Source organism: Oncorhynchus masou, unplaced genomic scaffold (genome assembly GCF_036934945.1).
Source record: "Oncorhynchus masou masou isolate Uvic2021 unplaced genomic scaffold, UVic_Omas_1.1 unplaced_scaffold_1069, whole genome shotgun sequence".
NCBI lineage: Eukaryota > Metazoa > Chordata > Actinopteri > Salmoniformes > Salmonidae > Oncorhynchus > Oncorhynchus masou.
This window is the reverse complement of record NW_027000397.1, coordinates 104,555-122,489: the sequence shown is the minus strand read 5'-3', so window position 1 is coordinate 122,489 and position 17,935 is coordinate 104,555. Positions and strand designations below refer to the sequence as shown.

Here is a 17,935-nt window from a genome sequence, read left to right as displayed (position 1 = left end):
GTTCTACCACCACCACTACTTCAGTTGTCTGACTAAGCTCTCTATCGCTCCCTCTTTGTCTCCACCCTCCTCCAGGTGACAGATTTCACTCCTCCCCAGTGTGGGGTGGTCAGCGTCTCGTCCAACTGCCCGGCTGACTGCGGTGCCTCATACTGGCAGCTCTCTGCCAACCTGACCGACGGTGCCAACGGGACTGGCATCGACCGAGTCACCCTGCGCCAGGGCAACGGGACCCTGAACACTTCTACAGAGGTGGGCACCGGGGGTGAGAACGTGACCGGGTTGAGTACAGCGCCACCTGCTGTTCAAAGAAGGTAGAGCTAGTGGTAGTTGACAGGGCAGGCAACGTGGGTGTGTGTCTGGGCTCAGTAAAGGACTCTGTGGGGGTGGTTGGGAGCTCTACAGCACATGCCTCTGTCACCAACACTACAGCTGTACCTGTAGTTAGAACTACATCTACTGGAGGGCCACCTTTGACTCTGTCCCTGTATCTAAGGATCTGTGTGATGCTTTCTCTTCTCCTGTGGAATAGAGTAGAGCTATAGAGTTGTATAATAGTTCATGTAGGTAGATGTCATGTGGAACAGTGGAATCATTGCAAAGAGAGTCAAGTCATCAGACATAAACGGTATGTATGTGTTATGTTGTACAAAAAGACAGGGTGGAAATATGTAATGAACTCTGTCATAATACACTGTGGGAACTCTGTCATAATACACTGTAGGAACTCTGTCATAATACACTGTGGGAACTCTGTCATAATACACTGTGGGAACTCTGTCATAATACACTGTGGGAACTGTCATAATACACTGTGGAAACTGTCATATTACACTGTGGGAACTGTCATATTACACTGTGGAAACTGTCATATTACACTGTGGGAACTGTCATATTACACTGTGGGAACTGTCATATTACACTGTGGGAACTGTCATATTACACTGTGGAAATGTTTTGTTATTTTTATTATCTCTATTCTCTTAAATCTGTCAAACTGAAACTGTGAAGATCTTATCAAATCTTCTGCTTCTGGTGAAATTCCCCTCTAAACCAAGTTGACTGTCAGTTTCATTCTGAATACCTCTTCACATTTATGTCCCACACAGACAGCATAGATAGAAAACAGAAACCCCTATAAGGCATAAGGCCATTGGTGATTTATGTGATGATGTCACAGGGTAAAAATTGTTCCACCATAGAATTATCACCTCAATTATCGCTTGAATCTTATGTTTAAAATGGATGTGCACAGTGGGAAACAAACATTTTTCCATTAGAAGATAAAGTGGGGGAAGTCATGTTTTTATAGGAGACAGTGCACATAAATCAGCATCAATATTACATCCATGTAAATGTGCCAGGGTTAGCCAAAAGATAATTTACACCCATAGTCCCTGGGCAGGTAAGGGCCTTTACACAGCCACTATCTAAATACAAATACAAATACAAATACACACTAAAACAATACAACATACAAATACATTACATCCAATAATACAGTGGGGCAAAAAAGTATTTAGTCAGCCACCAATTGTGCAAGTTCTCCCACTTAAAAAGATGAGAGAGGCCTGCAATTTTCATCATAGGTACACTTCAACTATGACAGACAAAATGAGAAAATAAATCCAGAAAATCACATTGTAGGATTTTTAATGAATTTATTTGCAAATTATGGTGGAAAATAAGTATTTGGTCAATAAAAAAAGTTTATCTCAATACTTTGTTACATACCCTTTGTTGGCAATGGCAATTCACAAGGTTTTCACACACTGTTGCTGGTATTTTGGCCCATTCCTCCATGCAGATCTCCTCTAGAGCAGTGATGTTTTGGGGCTGTTGCTGGGCAACACAGACTTTCAACTCCTAAAGATTTTCTATGGGGTTGAGATCTGGAGACTGGCTATGCCACTCCAGGACTATGAAATGCTTCTTACGAAGCCACTCCTTCGTTGCTTGGGCGGCGTGTTTGGGATCATTGTCATGCTGAAAGACCCAGCCACATTTCATCTTCAATGCCCTTGCTGATGGAAGGAGGTTTTCACTCAAAATCTCACGATACATGGCCCCATTCATTCTTTCCTTCACGTGGATCAGTCATCCTGGTCCCTTTGCAGAAAAACAGCCACCAAGTATGATGTTTCCACCCCCATGCTTCACAATAGGTATGGTGTTCTTTGGATGCAACTCAGCATTCTTTGTCCTCCAAACACGACGAGTTGAGTTTTTACCAAAAAGTTATATTTTGGTTTCATCTGACCATATGACATTCTCCCAATCTCCTTCTGGATCATCCAAATGCTCTCTAGCAAACTTCAGACGGGCCTGGACATGGCCTAAGCAGGGGACACGTCTGGCACTGCAGGATTTGAGTTCCTGGCGGCGTAGTGTGTTGCTGATTGTAGGCTTTGTTACTTTGGTCCCAGCTCTCTGCAGGTCATTCACTAGGTCCCCCCATGTCGTTCTGGGATTTTTGCTCACCGTTCTTGTGATCATTTTGACCCCACGGGGTGAGATCTTGCGTGGAGCCCCAGATCGAGGGAGATTATCAGTGGTCTTGTATGTCTTCCATTTCCTAATAATTGCTCCCACAGTTGATTTCTTCAAACCAAGCTGCCTACCTATTGCAGATTCAGTCTTCCCAGCCTGGTGCAGGTCTACAATTTGGTTTCTGGTGTCTTTTGACAGATTTTTGGTCTTGGCCATAGTGGAGTTTGGAGTGTGACTGTTTGAGGTTGTGGACAGGTGTCTTTTATACCGATAACAAGTTCAAACAGGTGCCATTAATACAGGTAACGAGTGGAAGACAGAGGAGCCTCTTAACTTCATGCGACGAGCAATCCCGTATCCGGGATCCTATTTATAGCCTCAAGCTCATTAGCATAACGCAACGTTAACTATTCATGAAAATCGCAAATGAAATGAAATAATTATATTTGCTCTCAAGCTTAGACTTTTCTAAACATTGTTTAGAATCAATCCTCAAGGTGTTTTTTCACATATCTCTTCATTGATATGCCGTTCGTGGAAGCCTGCTTTCGTCTCAGAATCCCATGGAAAAATACCAGCAGCTGAAAATGACGCACCAATTTCGACGGAGGACACCGGGCGGACACCTGGAAAATGTAGTCTCTTATGGTCAATCTTCCAATGATATGCCTACAAATACCTCACAATGCTGCAGACACCTTGGGGAAACGATAGATAGGGCAGGCTCATTCCTGTCGCATTCACAGCCATATAAGGAGACAATGGAAAACGGAGCCTCAAAAATCCTGCTCATTTCCTGGTTGCCGTTTCATCTTGGTTTTGCCTGTAGCTCCTGTTCTGGGGCACTCACAGACAATATCCTTGCAGTTCTGGAAAATTCAGAGTGTTTTCTTTCCAAAGCTATCAATTATATGCATAGTCGAGCATCTTTTTGTGACAAAATATCTTGTTTTAAACGGGAACGTTTTTCATCCAAAAATGAAATAGGGCCCCCAGAGTTTCAAGAGGTTAACAACACTGTCATCTCATATTTTCAAAATATGCTATTGAACTATAGCTAAACAAGCATTTGTGTAAGAGTATTGATAGCTAGCATAGCTATAAGCCTAGAATTCAGCCGGCAACATTTTCACAAAAACAAGAAAAGCATTCAAACAAAATAATTTACCTTTGAAGAACTTCAGATGTTTTCAATGAGGAGACTCTCAGTTAGATAGCAAATGTTCAGTTTTTAAAAAAAATATTATTTGTGTAGGACAAATCGCTCCGTTTTGTTCACGTTTGGCTACGAAAGAAACCTGTATCCAGTTATAGCCTCAAGCTCATTAGCATAACGTAACGTTAACTATTTATAAAAATCGCAAATGAAATTAAATAAATATGCTAGCTCTCAAGCTTAGCCTTTTCTTAACAACACTGTCATCTCAGATTTTCAAAATATGCTTTTCAACCATAGCAAAACAAGCATTTGTGTAAGAGTATTGATAGCTAGCATAGCATTTAGCGTAGCATTTAGCAGGCAACATTTTCGCAAAAACCAGAAAAGCATTCAAATAAAATCATTTACCTTTGAAGAACTTCGGATGTTTTCAATGAGGAGACTCTCAGTTAGATAGCAAATGTTCAGTTTTTCCTGAAAGATTCTTTGTGTAGGAGAAATCGCTCCGTTTTGTACAACACCAAAAAAACTGAAAATTCAGTCACCAAAACGCCAAACTTTTTTCCAAATGAACTCCATAATATCGACTGAAACATGGCAAACGTTGTTTAGAATCAATCCTCAAGGTGTTTTTCACATATCTCTTCATTGATATATCATTTGTGGAAGTCTGCTTTCTCCTCTGAATCACATGGAAAAATACTTGCAGCTGAAGTTTACGCACCAATTTCGACGCAGGACACCGGGCGGACACCTGGTAAATGTGGTCTCTTATGGTCAATCTTCCAATGATATGCATACAAATACGTCACAATGCTGCAGACACCTTGGGAAACGGCAGAAATTGTAGGCTCGTTCAGGGCGCATTCACAGCCATGTAAGGAGACATTGGAAAACAGCGCTTCAAATATTTTGCTCATTTCCTGTTTGAAGTTTCATCTTGGTTTCGCCTGTAGAATCAGTTCTGTGGCACTCACAGATAATATCTTTGCAGTTTTGGAAATGTCAGAGTGTTTTCTTTCCAAAGCCGCCAATTATATGCATAGTCGAGCATCTTTTCATGACAAAATATCTTGTTTAAAACGGGAACGTTTTTATCCAAAAATGAAATACTGCCCCTAGAGTTCCAAGAGGTTTTAAAGAAGAAGTTACGGGTCTGTGAGAGCCAGAAATCTTGCTTGTTTGTAGGTGACCAAATACTTATTTTCCACCATAATTTGCAAATAAATTCATTAAAAATCCTATAATGTGATTTTCTGGATATTTTTTCTCATTTTGTCTGTCATAGTTGAAGTGTACCTATGATGAAAATTACAGGCCTCATCTTTTTAAGTGGGAGAACTTGCACAATTGGTGGCTGACTAAATACTTTTTTGCCCCACTGTATGTCATTCTAACAACACACTATAATGAGGAACCACAGATAACTCATGTGTACAGGTTTGGATAGATTTTAGGCATGTTTTCAATTTAAATGTAAAAGTACAATAATGAGTGCAGCTTCTCTAGTCCGTGAGCATTGCATTCCGTCATATTTTAGCTGTAACAGAGAAGGCCGATTGACTGGATGTACTGTCTCAAAAAGGTACAACGCAATCAACCTCTAGTTGCTGCCATTGTTATCCTGGAGCTGCTTAAAACAGTGCCACCTACAGTAAGGAACAGGAACAGACACTGGGCAGAGGTAACGATATCACAAGAACCTGGATAGACTTAACGTACACCTGTCAGACAGAAAACACAGTAAGCTGTTGGAGATGTCTGAAGCCATCTATGCTGAGCCAGATATGACCAAGAAGGTCAAGTTTAACAGAGGTGAGATGGATGAGAGGATTGTGAATATCTACGTCAGTGCCGACACTCTGAGAGACGGTGAGACCAGCACCAAGAAAGAAGAGACAGCAGACACTGCTCCTAATAATGGACCAGGAGACCAGCACTCAGGTAACACACACACACGCACAAAAGTTTATTTGATGTGTCTACAGAGCCTGATAGCTCAGGGAAGAGACCCTTCCCAGTTTTTGCAGTGTGTCTGGGGCTGCTGTGTATTCTAATGGCTGGGATCATAGGCCCGTCTGTCTACTGTGAGTTGGTGTCCCAATTCATTGCTTATCACCTAGTTGTAAGAAGTGCTGGTGATTAGATCTTTTCACCTGTTGTTTTACCTAGTAACTATGTTGCATCCTAGTAACTGGTTGCATCACTGCCTGATACGGCAACCGCTTGATCTCCGACCGCAAGGCACTACAGATGGTAGTGCATACGGCCCAGTACATCACCGGGGCTAAGCTGCCTGCCATCCAGGACCTCTACACCAGGCGGTGTCAAAGGAAGGCCCTAAAACTTGTCAAAGACCCCGACCATCCAATTCAGTGACTGTTCTCTTTGCTACCGCATGGCAAGCAGTACCGGAGCAGCAAGTCTAGGACCAAAAGGCTTCTCACCAGCTTTTATCGCCAACCTATAAGGCTCCTGAACAGGCAATCAAATGGCTGCCCAGACTATTTGCATTGAGTCCTGATACAGACCAGATACAAAAGCCTGACTAAAGCGAGAGACCAGCTACAGACCAGAAACAACACCCTGACTAAAGAGAGAGACCAGCAACCAACCAGTAGTAACACCTTAACTAAAGAGAGAGACCAGCTACATGCCAGTAGTAACACCCTGACAAAATAGAAAGACCAGCTACAGACCAGATACAACACACTGACTAAAGAGAGAGACCAGCTACAGACCAGTAGTAAGACCCTGACTAAAGAGAGAGACCAGCTACAGACCAGTTACAACAACCTGAATGAAGAGAGAGAACAAGGTGAGAAAGAGGGGAAGGGCTGATGGGAGTGAGATAATTTGATGATGGCACTGATATTTCATTTATAAATATCGTGTTTGAGAAGGCAAAACCCTTTTGATCAGTTACTTGTACAGCTGCCACTGCTATCTTGATTTCCTTGTTTCTCCCATCTGCCCCCCCCCCTCTTCTCTGAGCAGACAGGCCTGTAGCCCCACTAAGTCCAAACTCCACACAGACATAGTGTGGATATGCTGCTGGAGAGCCAGTATTCATGTGTACAATGTCTCTCATTCACTTTCACTTGTAAATCTAAACTCACCAAAAAATGACATTTGCAAGCTCGAACCTATATACAGTGCCTTCGGAAAGTATTCAGACCCCTTGATTATTTTAAAGACGTTTAACCTCTTGAAGCTAGGGGGCACTATTTTTATGTTTGGAAAAATAACATTCCCAAAGTAAATGTCCTATTTCTCAGGACCAGATGCTAGAATATGCATATATTAGGATAGAAAACACTCCAAAGTTTCCAAAACTGTCAAAATATTGTCTGTGAGTCTAACAGAACTAATATTGCAGACGAAACCCTGAGGAAAATCCAATCAGGAAGTGTCTCTTATTTTGAAACCCTTCTGTTCCTATGCATGTCTATCCTCCATTTAAAGGGATTCCTTTTTCTCTGGCTTCCCTACGGTGTAAACAGTCTTTAGACATAGTTTCAGGCTTTTATTTTGAAAAATGAGCGTGAAAGATCACATTGCGTAAGTGGATAGGTGGGGGATCTCAGAGTGAGTTTCTGTACTACAGAGTAAAGCCGCCATTGTTCCTCCCGCTGTTATTGAAAAACCTACACACACAGTTGATATATTATCAAACATATATTTTAAAAACTACCTGAGGAATGATTATAAAAAACGTTTGACATGTTTCTTTGGACATTTTGAAGACTATTTGGAATTTCCGTCTTTGAAAAACATGATTTCACTTTGTCACTGTGGGCTATTGTGTGGGTGAGAGAAAAATAAATTCAATCCATTTTCAGTTCAGGCTGTAAGTATAAATACTTTCTCTGTCCTCACCTCCTTCTCAAAACACATTGGAGAATACAAGCCTTGAATACACCTTTACATACTGGGTCATAGTAGTTGTTAGGTCACACCATTCGGACACCACAGACGTTTTCATGGGAAGACCGATTTTCAGGATGTCTCCTGGTCTGACAAACAATGCTTTAGCTCTGCCACCTTCCACCACAGATGAGGAAGGGGCAGATGTGGTGGATTGAGACGCAGCCAATGCAAAAAGTGATGCATTTTGATGTTTTTTATTATGTTACATAGATAGAAACACTGGTTCATAAATAGACTCTCAGGCCTCTCTCTCTCTCTCTCTCTCTCTCTCTCTCTCTCTCTCTCTCTCTCTCTCTCTCTCTCTCTCTCTCTCTCTCTCTCTCTCTCTCTCTCTCTCTCTCTCTCTCTCTCTCTCTCTCTCTCTCTCTCTCTCTCTCTCTCTCTCTCTCTCTCTCTCTCTCTCTCTCTCTCTCTCTCTCTCTCTCTCTCTCTCTCTCTCTCTCTCTCTCTCTCTCTCTCTCTCTCTCTCTCTCTCTCTCTCTCTCTCTCTCTCTCTCTCTCTCTGGGTGATGTTGCCACCTAGTGGTTAAAGTGAGAGATTAACTCACCATAGAGGTATTACAGACATGCCCATGGGCTTTTCTCAACTCATCCTTCCTTGACTCCTCCTTGCATCCTCATGGTCTCTTCGCTTCCTTCTAAAAATGCATTGTATAATATTGGCCAATTTGAAGGAATGTGGACTTTTTCCTCTATTAGGGAGAAGATGGGAGTAGAAGAGAGGAGACAGGAGAAAAGGAGACAGGAGACTGGAGGAGAGGAGAGGAGACAGGAGGAGACAGGAGACGGGAGAAGAGGAGACGGGAGAAGAGGAGACGGGAGAAGAGGAGACGGGGAGAAAAGGAGACAGGAGAAGAGGAGACGTGAGGAGACAGGAGATGCGAGAAGAGGAGACCGGAGAAGAGGAGATGGGAGAAGAGGAGACGGGAGGAGACAGGAGATGGTAGAAGAGGAGATGGGAGAAGAGGAGACCGGAGAAGACAGGAGATGGGAGAAGAGGAGATGGGAGAAGAGGAGACCGGAGAAGAGGGGATGGGAGAAGAGGAGACCGGTGAAGAGGAGACTGGAGAAGAGGAGACGGGAGAAGAGGAGACGGGAGGAGACGGGAGGAGACAGGAGATGGGAGAAGAGGAGATGGGAGAAGAGGAGATGGGAGAAGAGGAGACGGGAGGAGACAGGAGATGGTAGAAGAGGAGATGGGAGAAGAGGAGACCGGAGAAGACAGGAGATGGGAGAAGAGGAGATGGGAGAAGAGGAGACCAGAGAAGAGGGGATGGGAGAAGAGGAGACGGGAGGAGACGGGAGGAGACAGGAGATGGGAGAAGAGGAGACGGGTGAAGAGGAGACTGGAGAAGAGGAGACGGGAGAAGAGAAGACGGGAGAAGAGGAGATGGGAGAAGAGGAGACGGGAGAAGAGGAGACGGGAGAAGAGGAGACGGGAGAAGAGGAGACGGGAGGAGAGGAGACGGGGAGGAGACAGGAGACGGGAGGAGACAGGAGACGGGAGAAGAGGAGACGGGAGAAGAGGAGACGGGAGAAGAGGAGACTGGAGGAGACAGGAGATGGGAGAAGAGGAGACGGGAGAAGAGGAGACGGGAGAAGAGGAGACTGGAGGAGACAGGAGATGGGAGAAGAGGAGACGGGAGAAGAGGAGACGGGAGAAGAGGAGACGGGAGAAGAGGAGACGGGAGAAGAGGAGACGGGAGGAGAGGAGACGGGGAGAAGAGGAGACGGGAGGAGAGGAGACGGGAGGAGACAGGAGACGGGAGGAGACAGGAGACGGGAGAAGAGGAGATGGGAAGAGACAGGAGATGGGAGAAGAGGAGACGGCAGAAGAGGAGATGGGAGGAGAGTAGAAAGGAGCCTTAGTGTCAGAGAGAGACAGAGGAGGAAAAATAAAATTAAGAGAATATCAGAAGAGAGAAAAAACAAGACACATGATTGTTCTGTTTAGATTTAGAGGAGAGTATGTAGACAAACTGTACTCTGGAAAATGATTCTTCATTCTTTTTTAGCAACATGTCATGTGATTTATCATAGGCTTATGCTTGGTAAAAAAAAGAAAAGGAGGGAGCAGTTATTAACCTATGCTTATTTATCACTTCAATAAGAATAACAAAGTCACAGATTAATAAATAAAGGAACAAAGTCCTTCAACAAGGTCTTCCAGCTTACTGATTGAACGTGATTAGATAGTTAAAATTGTGTCACCTGCAGTTGGACACAGAAAGGGCAAAACAGAATTGAGAGGACATATGCATGCAGCACACACACACACACACACGCACGCGCACGCGTAACGTTCCCCTTTTAAAGATGCAAACATGGATTTCCCCCACCACCTCTGAATACCTCTTCACACTGATGTCACAGACAGACTACATGGATAGAAAGAAAGCACCTTACATGGCCATCGATGACCGGTGACAGAGTACAAGCCATAATGTGACTTCCTTATGAATGACAGCCCAAAGTGATAGGCTGAAAGGCTGCACTCGTCACCACTTGTTGTCATGCAACTATCCTGTTATATCGCTGTTTAGATTATCCTGTCAGGTCTACCAACTTCCTGCTTAAAGGTGATTGGATACTTAAAACCTTCTATCAACTGCAGTGGACAACAGAGAGGTACCTGGTGGAGACGCATATCAGACCAACTACCAACTACTTGTCAGAGAATTTAGAAATATAGTAGATATTACCTTTAGGAGTCATTTGGAAAGGTAACTATACAGTTAGTTAAGATGGATGACTACGTCAATGAAGAGGTTATTGAAGAAAAACAAGTTACTTTGCAAAACAAGAACAGAGCAAAGAAAAGAACGAAGACTGAAACACATTGCTCAGGTAAAAACTAGGGAAGCTCTCTATCTCACACATAACGTACACAGACAAAGACTTAAACACATGAACAAAAACACAAGAAAAATGCTAACTGATAGCAACTTATAGTATTAACTGTGTTTTGAGGCTTTACATACAGTTTTTTTTACAATATTGTTTAGAAACAAGTAATTTAAAAGGTTATATGTTGGGTTATGATGGGGAATGACTGTTGGGTTATGATGGGGAATGACTGTTGGGTTATGATGGGGAATGACTGTTGGGTTATGATGGGGAATGACTGTTGGGTTATGATGGGAAATGACTGTTGGGTTATGATGGGGAATGACTGTTGGGTTATGATGGGGAATGACTGTTGGGTTATGATGGGGAATGACTGTTGGGTTATGATGGGGAATGACTGTTGGGTTATGATGGGGAATGACTGTTGGGTTATGATGGGGAATGACTGTTGGGTTATGATGGGGAATGACTGTTGGGTTATGATGGGGAATGACTGTTGGGTTATGATGGGGAATGACTGTTGGGTCATGATGGGGAATGACTGTTGGGTTATGATGGGGAATGACTGTTGGGTTATGATGGGGAATGACTGTTGGGTTATGATGGGGAATGACTGTTGAAATAGGATCATGAGGCTTTCATAAGTTACCATTTTTAAGACTGGATTGTTAGACTTTATGTCATAAAACAGCCGTGAGAAACAATCCTATTGTGACTGATTATGCAACACCCCTACCCTCTTATACGTGTGTGTGTGTGTGTGTGTGTGTGTGTGTGTGTGTGTGTGTGTGTGTGTGTGTGTGTGTGTGTGTGTGTGTGTGTGTGTGTGTGTGTGTGTGTGTGTGTGTGTGTGTGTTCTCACATCAGTGTGTATCTCAGGACCTGGGGATTCAGAGAGAAGACTCTACAGGATGGTTGCTGTGAGCTTTGGGATGCTGTGTGTTCTACAAGTCACTCTCAACATCTCCCTGAGACTAGTCTGTGAGTGTATTCTTGTCTAATCATCACACTATATCAGACTTTCAAAAGGTCACAACTTCCCTAAGTTCATCCTCTGTTAAACATGTTTAAGGAACTTGCAATCCACAACCAAGATATTGATATCTTTTTTTCAGCAGGCTATAAAGACCAGTGTTTCTCAATACTGGTCCAGGGGAACAAAAGGGGGCACATTTTTTATTTTTGTCATAGCAGCACACAGCTGATTCAAGCTATCAACTCATCATCATGTTTTGAGGATTTGAATTAGGTGTGTAATGCAAATTAGCAAAAAAAAAAAATGTGCACCGCTTCTAGAATGCGACCCCCAGCTGTTCCATGTGTATTTCAGGGCTAGCACCTGACTCCAATTGTCAAGTAGTCATAAAGCCTTTGAATAGGTGAAATTACCTAGTTTAGAGCTACAACAACATGTTGATATGCCTGGTGGTCCCCGAGGACTGTGTGTTTTTAATGCCTGTCACTTATAGTAGCCGTAACAAATGATGTTTTCACCAATAGCTATATGTATAAATCCTTTCCAGATTACATGAGTATCGGAGACTCTAAAACTAAGCATATCTCTCTTCATAAAATTAATATGACTAAAGAGAGAGACCAGCTGCAGATGAGTTACAACGGGCTGACTAAAGAGAGAGACCAGCTACAGATGAGTTACAACGGGCTGACGAAAGAGAGAGACCAGCTACAGATGAGTTACAACGGGCTGACTAAAGAGAGAGACGAGTTAGAAAGGGAGAGAGAAAGTTGGAAGGCAAGTGAACTGAACTGGTATTCCTTTTGATGTCAATCCTCATCAAAATGGCAAACCTAAAGCCTTGAGAAACTGAAATGGGTTTTCTTCAATCATGTCAACAGTATACAACCTTTAGGTAACACTTTTGGAAAGCCCCAAGTAATTGTATTTATTTATTTTGTTGTATTTTTCAACAGAGCAAACCTGTTGCTCTAATGGATGGATGAGGTTTGAAGGCAGCTGTTACTACATCTCTACTTTCAACATCTCCACTGTGAAGAACACCTGGGATTACGCCAGACAGGACTGTCTGGGCAGAGGAGCAGACCTGGTTATCATAGAGAGCAAAGATGAACAGGTAAAACAGAGAGATAGAGACTTTTGACTCGTTGTCAAAATGTCCTGTACTGCAGTACTGCATACATGTTCCATACTCACCTTGCCCTCTAAGGCACAATACAAAAACAACATCACACATCACAATAACCAAAACCTCACCACAACCGTATATCCAACCAATCTTCCCCAGCTGTACAGACAGCACCCCCAACACACCATATCTTCTGAAACATCTCCACACTTTGTATCATTTTATACAACTCAAATTCCACCCTAAGGCGCGCAGAGACCATCCCATTAAATAATAGTAAAGGGTCTGTTATCCCCACCTTTGACCCTGTTCCTCCTTGTTAGGCAAATAGCCAACTTTGCGTGAGCAAACAGTTCAATTCAACAACACACATTTGGCCTTCTCTTTATTTAAATAACTGTACCCCATTATAAACATCCCAACAGTAAAACTCACCCACAACCTCTCACACAGACATTCCAACAGAGATCCCTGCAGTCTCCTGCATAGCAGGCCCAAAAAGTGTATATAACTTCCCAGGTAGAGGCCATCCTTGTCTAATGCCCCAGCTCACCCAGACTGGCCTACTGAGCCCTCCTCCCACCTTGACCATACATTATGCTGCAGCTTACAACATCCTCACAAAGGCCGAAAACATTGACCCAAACCCAAACACAGACATCACATTAAACAGATACTCATGGCCCACTCTATCAAAAACCTTCTCTTGATCTCGATAGACCAATTCAAAGTTCACATCAGAACCTCTCGATAAGTCCAACAAGAACACGTTGTCCGTGACTGAGCATGCACGCTGCACATTATGTCTGGTCATTGTGTACTACAGAGTCCAGATAGGACTTCAGTCTTTTAGAGAGGACATTGGCAAATATCCTGTAGTCCGCACAGAGTAATGCCACAGGCCTTCAGTTCTTAAGTTCACACAAGTCCCCTTTTTGGTCAGGAGAGTCAGAGCCACCTGACTGATACCCCTGTAAAAAAAAGGCCACAGTTTTGTTCATTCTGGAAAAATAATGTATAATTTCTGCTCCTACCTTTTCGCTGACCTCAAGCAGAACTTCCTCCACCTTAATTCCATTCTCAGGAACACAGCTGAATGCATTCCGTAATGACAGCGTCCCCTCCGCGCTCGGCAGTGAAGCCATCGCTCACACCACACCGTTCAAACCTCAGGAAAATAAAACTCTGTCCTATGCCACCCGAACTTTAAGAGAAAAAAAAACTGTGGGTACCACTAAAACAAACAGTGCATTAACCTTCCACCATAGGAAAGAAACATTTAAAGAAAAGACCAAGGAAATAATCAAGAAAAAAAGTTGGGACAGAGCCCTCCACACCGAACACACACACAAAATTGAGAGAGAGAGAGAGAGAGAGAGAGAGAGAGAGAGAGAGAGAGACTTTGACTTTTGGGCTTTCTTTATTGAAATATTCTCAATTCATTTAAAACTCACCCCCCTCCTAAAATAAAAAATATATCCTGTACTGCATACATGTACCATACTCATCTTTCCATCTACCACATGATACAAATCACCATACACAAAAAACCTCTCCTACAACCGTATATCCAAAACATCTTCCCCAGCAATACAGACAGCCCCCAAAACACCATATCTCCTTAAACATCTCCACACATTTGATCATTTTATAGATCCACCACCTTTGACCCTGTTCCTCCTTGTTAGCCAAATAGCTAACTTTGCCTGAGCAAACAGAAAATTCAACAAAACACATTTTTCTTTCTCCTTACTCGAATACCTGTATCCCATTATAAACATCCCAACAGCAAAAACCACCCCCAACCTGTCACACAGACATTCCAACAGAGACATTAATGGCATTAACCTGGTGCACACAGAAAACACATGAATTACAGTTTCTTTCATTTGACAGAAAGGACACCCTGCCCAATTCCCCGGATCAACCCGTGCCAACCAGCTGTTAGTGGCCAGGGCTCCATGAAGAACCCTCCACTGGAGGTCCCCTGACCTCTTTGGTACTGGGGGTTTGTAGAGCGCCCTCCATCTAAAACCCACCATACTCTCCACCCCACATACCCCCTGCCACTGATGTGCCTTCACTCCTGTTAGGCTTCTAATGTTCCTTACCTTAACGCAGAGGTTGTGCCGGGCTTTACCTCCCACATCCTCAAACTCCCCCATGCTCGGAGTGTTAAAATCTAACAAGTCCTCCAGACCCCCTTGCCAGTCCCCAGTCTCTGCCGTCACCTGCAGTGGCGGGAACATTGGTGGCCCCTCTCCATTTGGCCTCTCAAACACCCCCTTACCGGCTCAGACAGTGCCTCCTGGACCTCCTCCAGGAATCTCTCCAGCAGCCTAAGAGACGTTATTCCTGTTTGTTGCGCCAAGATCTCCGGGTTTTCCACCCCTCCTCTCCCAGCAGTCTCAGGTCACCCAGCCTTTGTAAACCCCCTGCCATCAGTTGCCTCTGCAGGGTGGCCGACTGAACCGATCTCAAAGGGATGGCTGGGTTGTGGAAGATAGGCTCCTCCCACACCCACTGCCCAGGCTCCACTCCCCCTTCTCGTGTGGGCCTTAGCAGCTGCCAGGCCCTCAGCACCGCAGAGTAAAACTCTGAGAGACCTGCTGTACTCAGCCTCTCCAGCTTCATGAGGAACAGCTGCCGGTCCAACCCTAATCCGCCAGCTCTCCTCAGCAGCGCGCATGCTGGTTCCCTCCAGCCAACATCAGTGTCGTACAGCAGTCTCTGCACCGCCTTTAGTCGGAAAGCAGCCATCCTGCTCTCCAGTTCCACCAGGCCCTGTCCTCCTTCGTGGACGGTCATGTACAAAACTGCTGCCTTCAGCCAGTGATGTCCCGACCAAAAGAAGTCCACCAGCTTGCGTTGCAGGTCTGCAAGCAGACCGGCGGGGGTTGAGGACAGCCAGTTTATGCCATAAGGAAGATGCCACCAGGTTGTTGATTATCAGCACCCTCCCTCTATATGACACTTGGGACAGGAGCCACCTCCACCTGGCCAGTCTTGACACCACTGCCTGTGACAGCCCCTCCCAGTTCTTGCTGACCCACCTCTCCGAGCCCAGGTACACCCCCAACACTTTAAGCCCTTCACAACCCCACTGCAAACCCCCTGGAAGCAGAGGAGGAGCCCTATCCCCCCATGCCCCACATAACAGAGCTTTGCTCTTTCCCCAGTTTACCTTAGCTGATGAAGCTCCCTCGTACACCTTCAGACTGGTCTCTAGTTCCTGCATATCTTGCCCATCCCTGACCATCACAGAAACATCATCTGCATATGCTGAGACTGCTATTCCTGTCACCACATCCATTCCTGTCCAGCACACTCCCCGCAGTCTCCTGCGTAGCAGTCCTAAAAAAGGCTCAATGGCTAGTGTGTACAGCTGCCCAGATAGAGGGCATCCTTGTCTAATGCCCCGTCTCACCCAGACTGGCCTACTGAGCCCCCTCCCACCTTAACCATACATGACGCCCCAGCATACAACAGCTTCACACAGGTCACAAAACTCTTCCCAAACCCAAACACAGACATCACATTAAACAGATACTCATGATCCACTCTATCAAAAGCCTTCTCTTGATCTAAAGAGACCAGTCCAAAGTTCACATTAGAACCTCTCGACAAGTCCAACATGTCCCTAATCAAGAACAAGTTGTCCGTGATTGAGCGTCCCAGTACACAATATGTCTGGTCCTTGTGTATTATAGAGTCCAGATGGGACTTCAGTCTGTTAGAGAGGACCTTGGCAAAAATCTTGTAGTCCGCACAGAGTAATGCCACAGGCCTCCAGTTCTTAAGTTCACACAAGTCCCCTTTTTGGGCAGGAGAGTCAGAGCGCCCGACGGCAGCTCATCGGCAACTCTCCTACCCCGACGCATTCTCGCAACACGCAAAAGAAATCCTGTCCAATTGTTCCCCAGAATTTTTTGTAAAATTCCACTGGAAGTCCATCGACCCCGGGTGCACGACCGGGGACATCTGGCTTACTGCCTCTGCCAGTTCATGTGACAACAGAGGAATGTCCATTTCATCCCTCTGTGCCCGAGAGAGCTTAGGAGTCCTGCGAACAAGACCTGAGCACACATAGGATCACACATTTCTGCCCTATACAATTCAGTATAAAACTCCACAGTCCGCTCCCGCATCTCCCCCACCACAGAGGTCACCCGCCCATCAGACAGCCATAGACAATGCATACCCTTGGCTTCACTGCTCTGTCTTTCCAAACCAAAGAAGAAGGAGCTGGGAGCATCCATCTCCTTGAGCATGGAGAATCTAGCTCTTACAAGTGCTCCCTTTGCTTTAACCTGGAAAAAACTGCCCAGGTCCCTACGTAATTCGGCTAAGTTAGCCTGGAGGCCTACATTGCCTTGCCCCACCATCTCTACCTCCATCTCACTAATACACCGCTCTAGTTCCCCCAATACTCTCCTAGCCTCTGAGGATGAGAGAGCTGTGTACTGTTGACAGAAAAGCCGAATTTGCACTTTCCCCACATCCCACCATTGACTCAGAGACTCATACTCCTCTCTTCGCTGCCCCCATCTTTCCCAAAAAGTCTGGAAACCTGAGCAAAAAGTGGCATCTTGTAAGAGCTTTACATTGAACTTCCAATAAGATGCCTGCCGGGGCCCTGGTGAAATAGACAGCCGAGCCATGGTTATGTGGTGATCCGAAAACCCCACTGGGAGAATGGTAGCACCCAGCAGCCTATTGCTCTGATTCCTGGACATGTAAAAACGATCAAGTCGAGCTGCATTCACCCTAGCCCCAAAAACCTTCACCCACGTATACTGTCTTGTGTTTGGATGTTTAGTTCTCCAAACATCCACTAGGTCAAACTGATTAAAAAAGTCCCTTAACACTCCCACTGACACTGAATGAGGCTCTTCCCCATTTCTTTCTTTTGTAAAATCCATTGTACAGTTCCAGTCACCTCCGATCACCAGCGTCTCCTCAGGCGCTACTTGTGAGAGTTCCTGTCTAAGACTCCCAAATAGAACCCCTCTTTCTCTCCCTGTGTTAGGCGCATACACATTTATAAAGACAAAACACATGTTGTTAATTTCTGCTTTAACAACAAGCAACCTACCCCTACACACCTCCTTTGAGGAGCAAATTTTTACAGCCAGACCCGGTGCAAAAAGGACTGCCACACCTGCACTAAGATTTGTCCCATGGCTCAACACACTTGCCCCTTTCCACCAGAGCCCCCAATCAACTTCATTCACTACATCACTATGCGTCTCCTGCAGAAACAACACCTGTACTTTTTTTTGTTTTACATATTCACCCAACACACTCCTCTTTCCCGCATCTCTGGCGCCATTTATATTGAGCGAGCCTACCCGAAGAGTCTCCATAAGAATTGGGAGAAAAGCAAGCAGAGAAATAGACCAAT

General features: G+C 44.7%; 1 pseudogene; it reads left to right on the top strand.

The window, feature by feature from the left end:
* The window catches only part of LOC135528992 (von Willebrand factor A domain-containing protein 7-like), a 38,175-nt pseudogene extending 36,877 nt beyond the window's left edge, over window positions 1-1,298 (top strand).
* The last annotated feature ends 16,637 nt before the right edge of the window (window positions 1,299-17,935 follow it).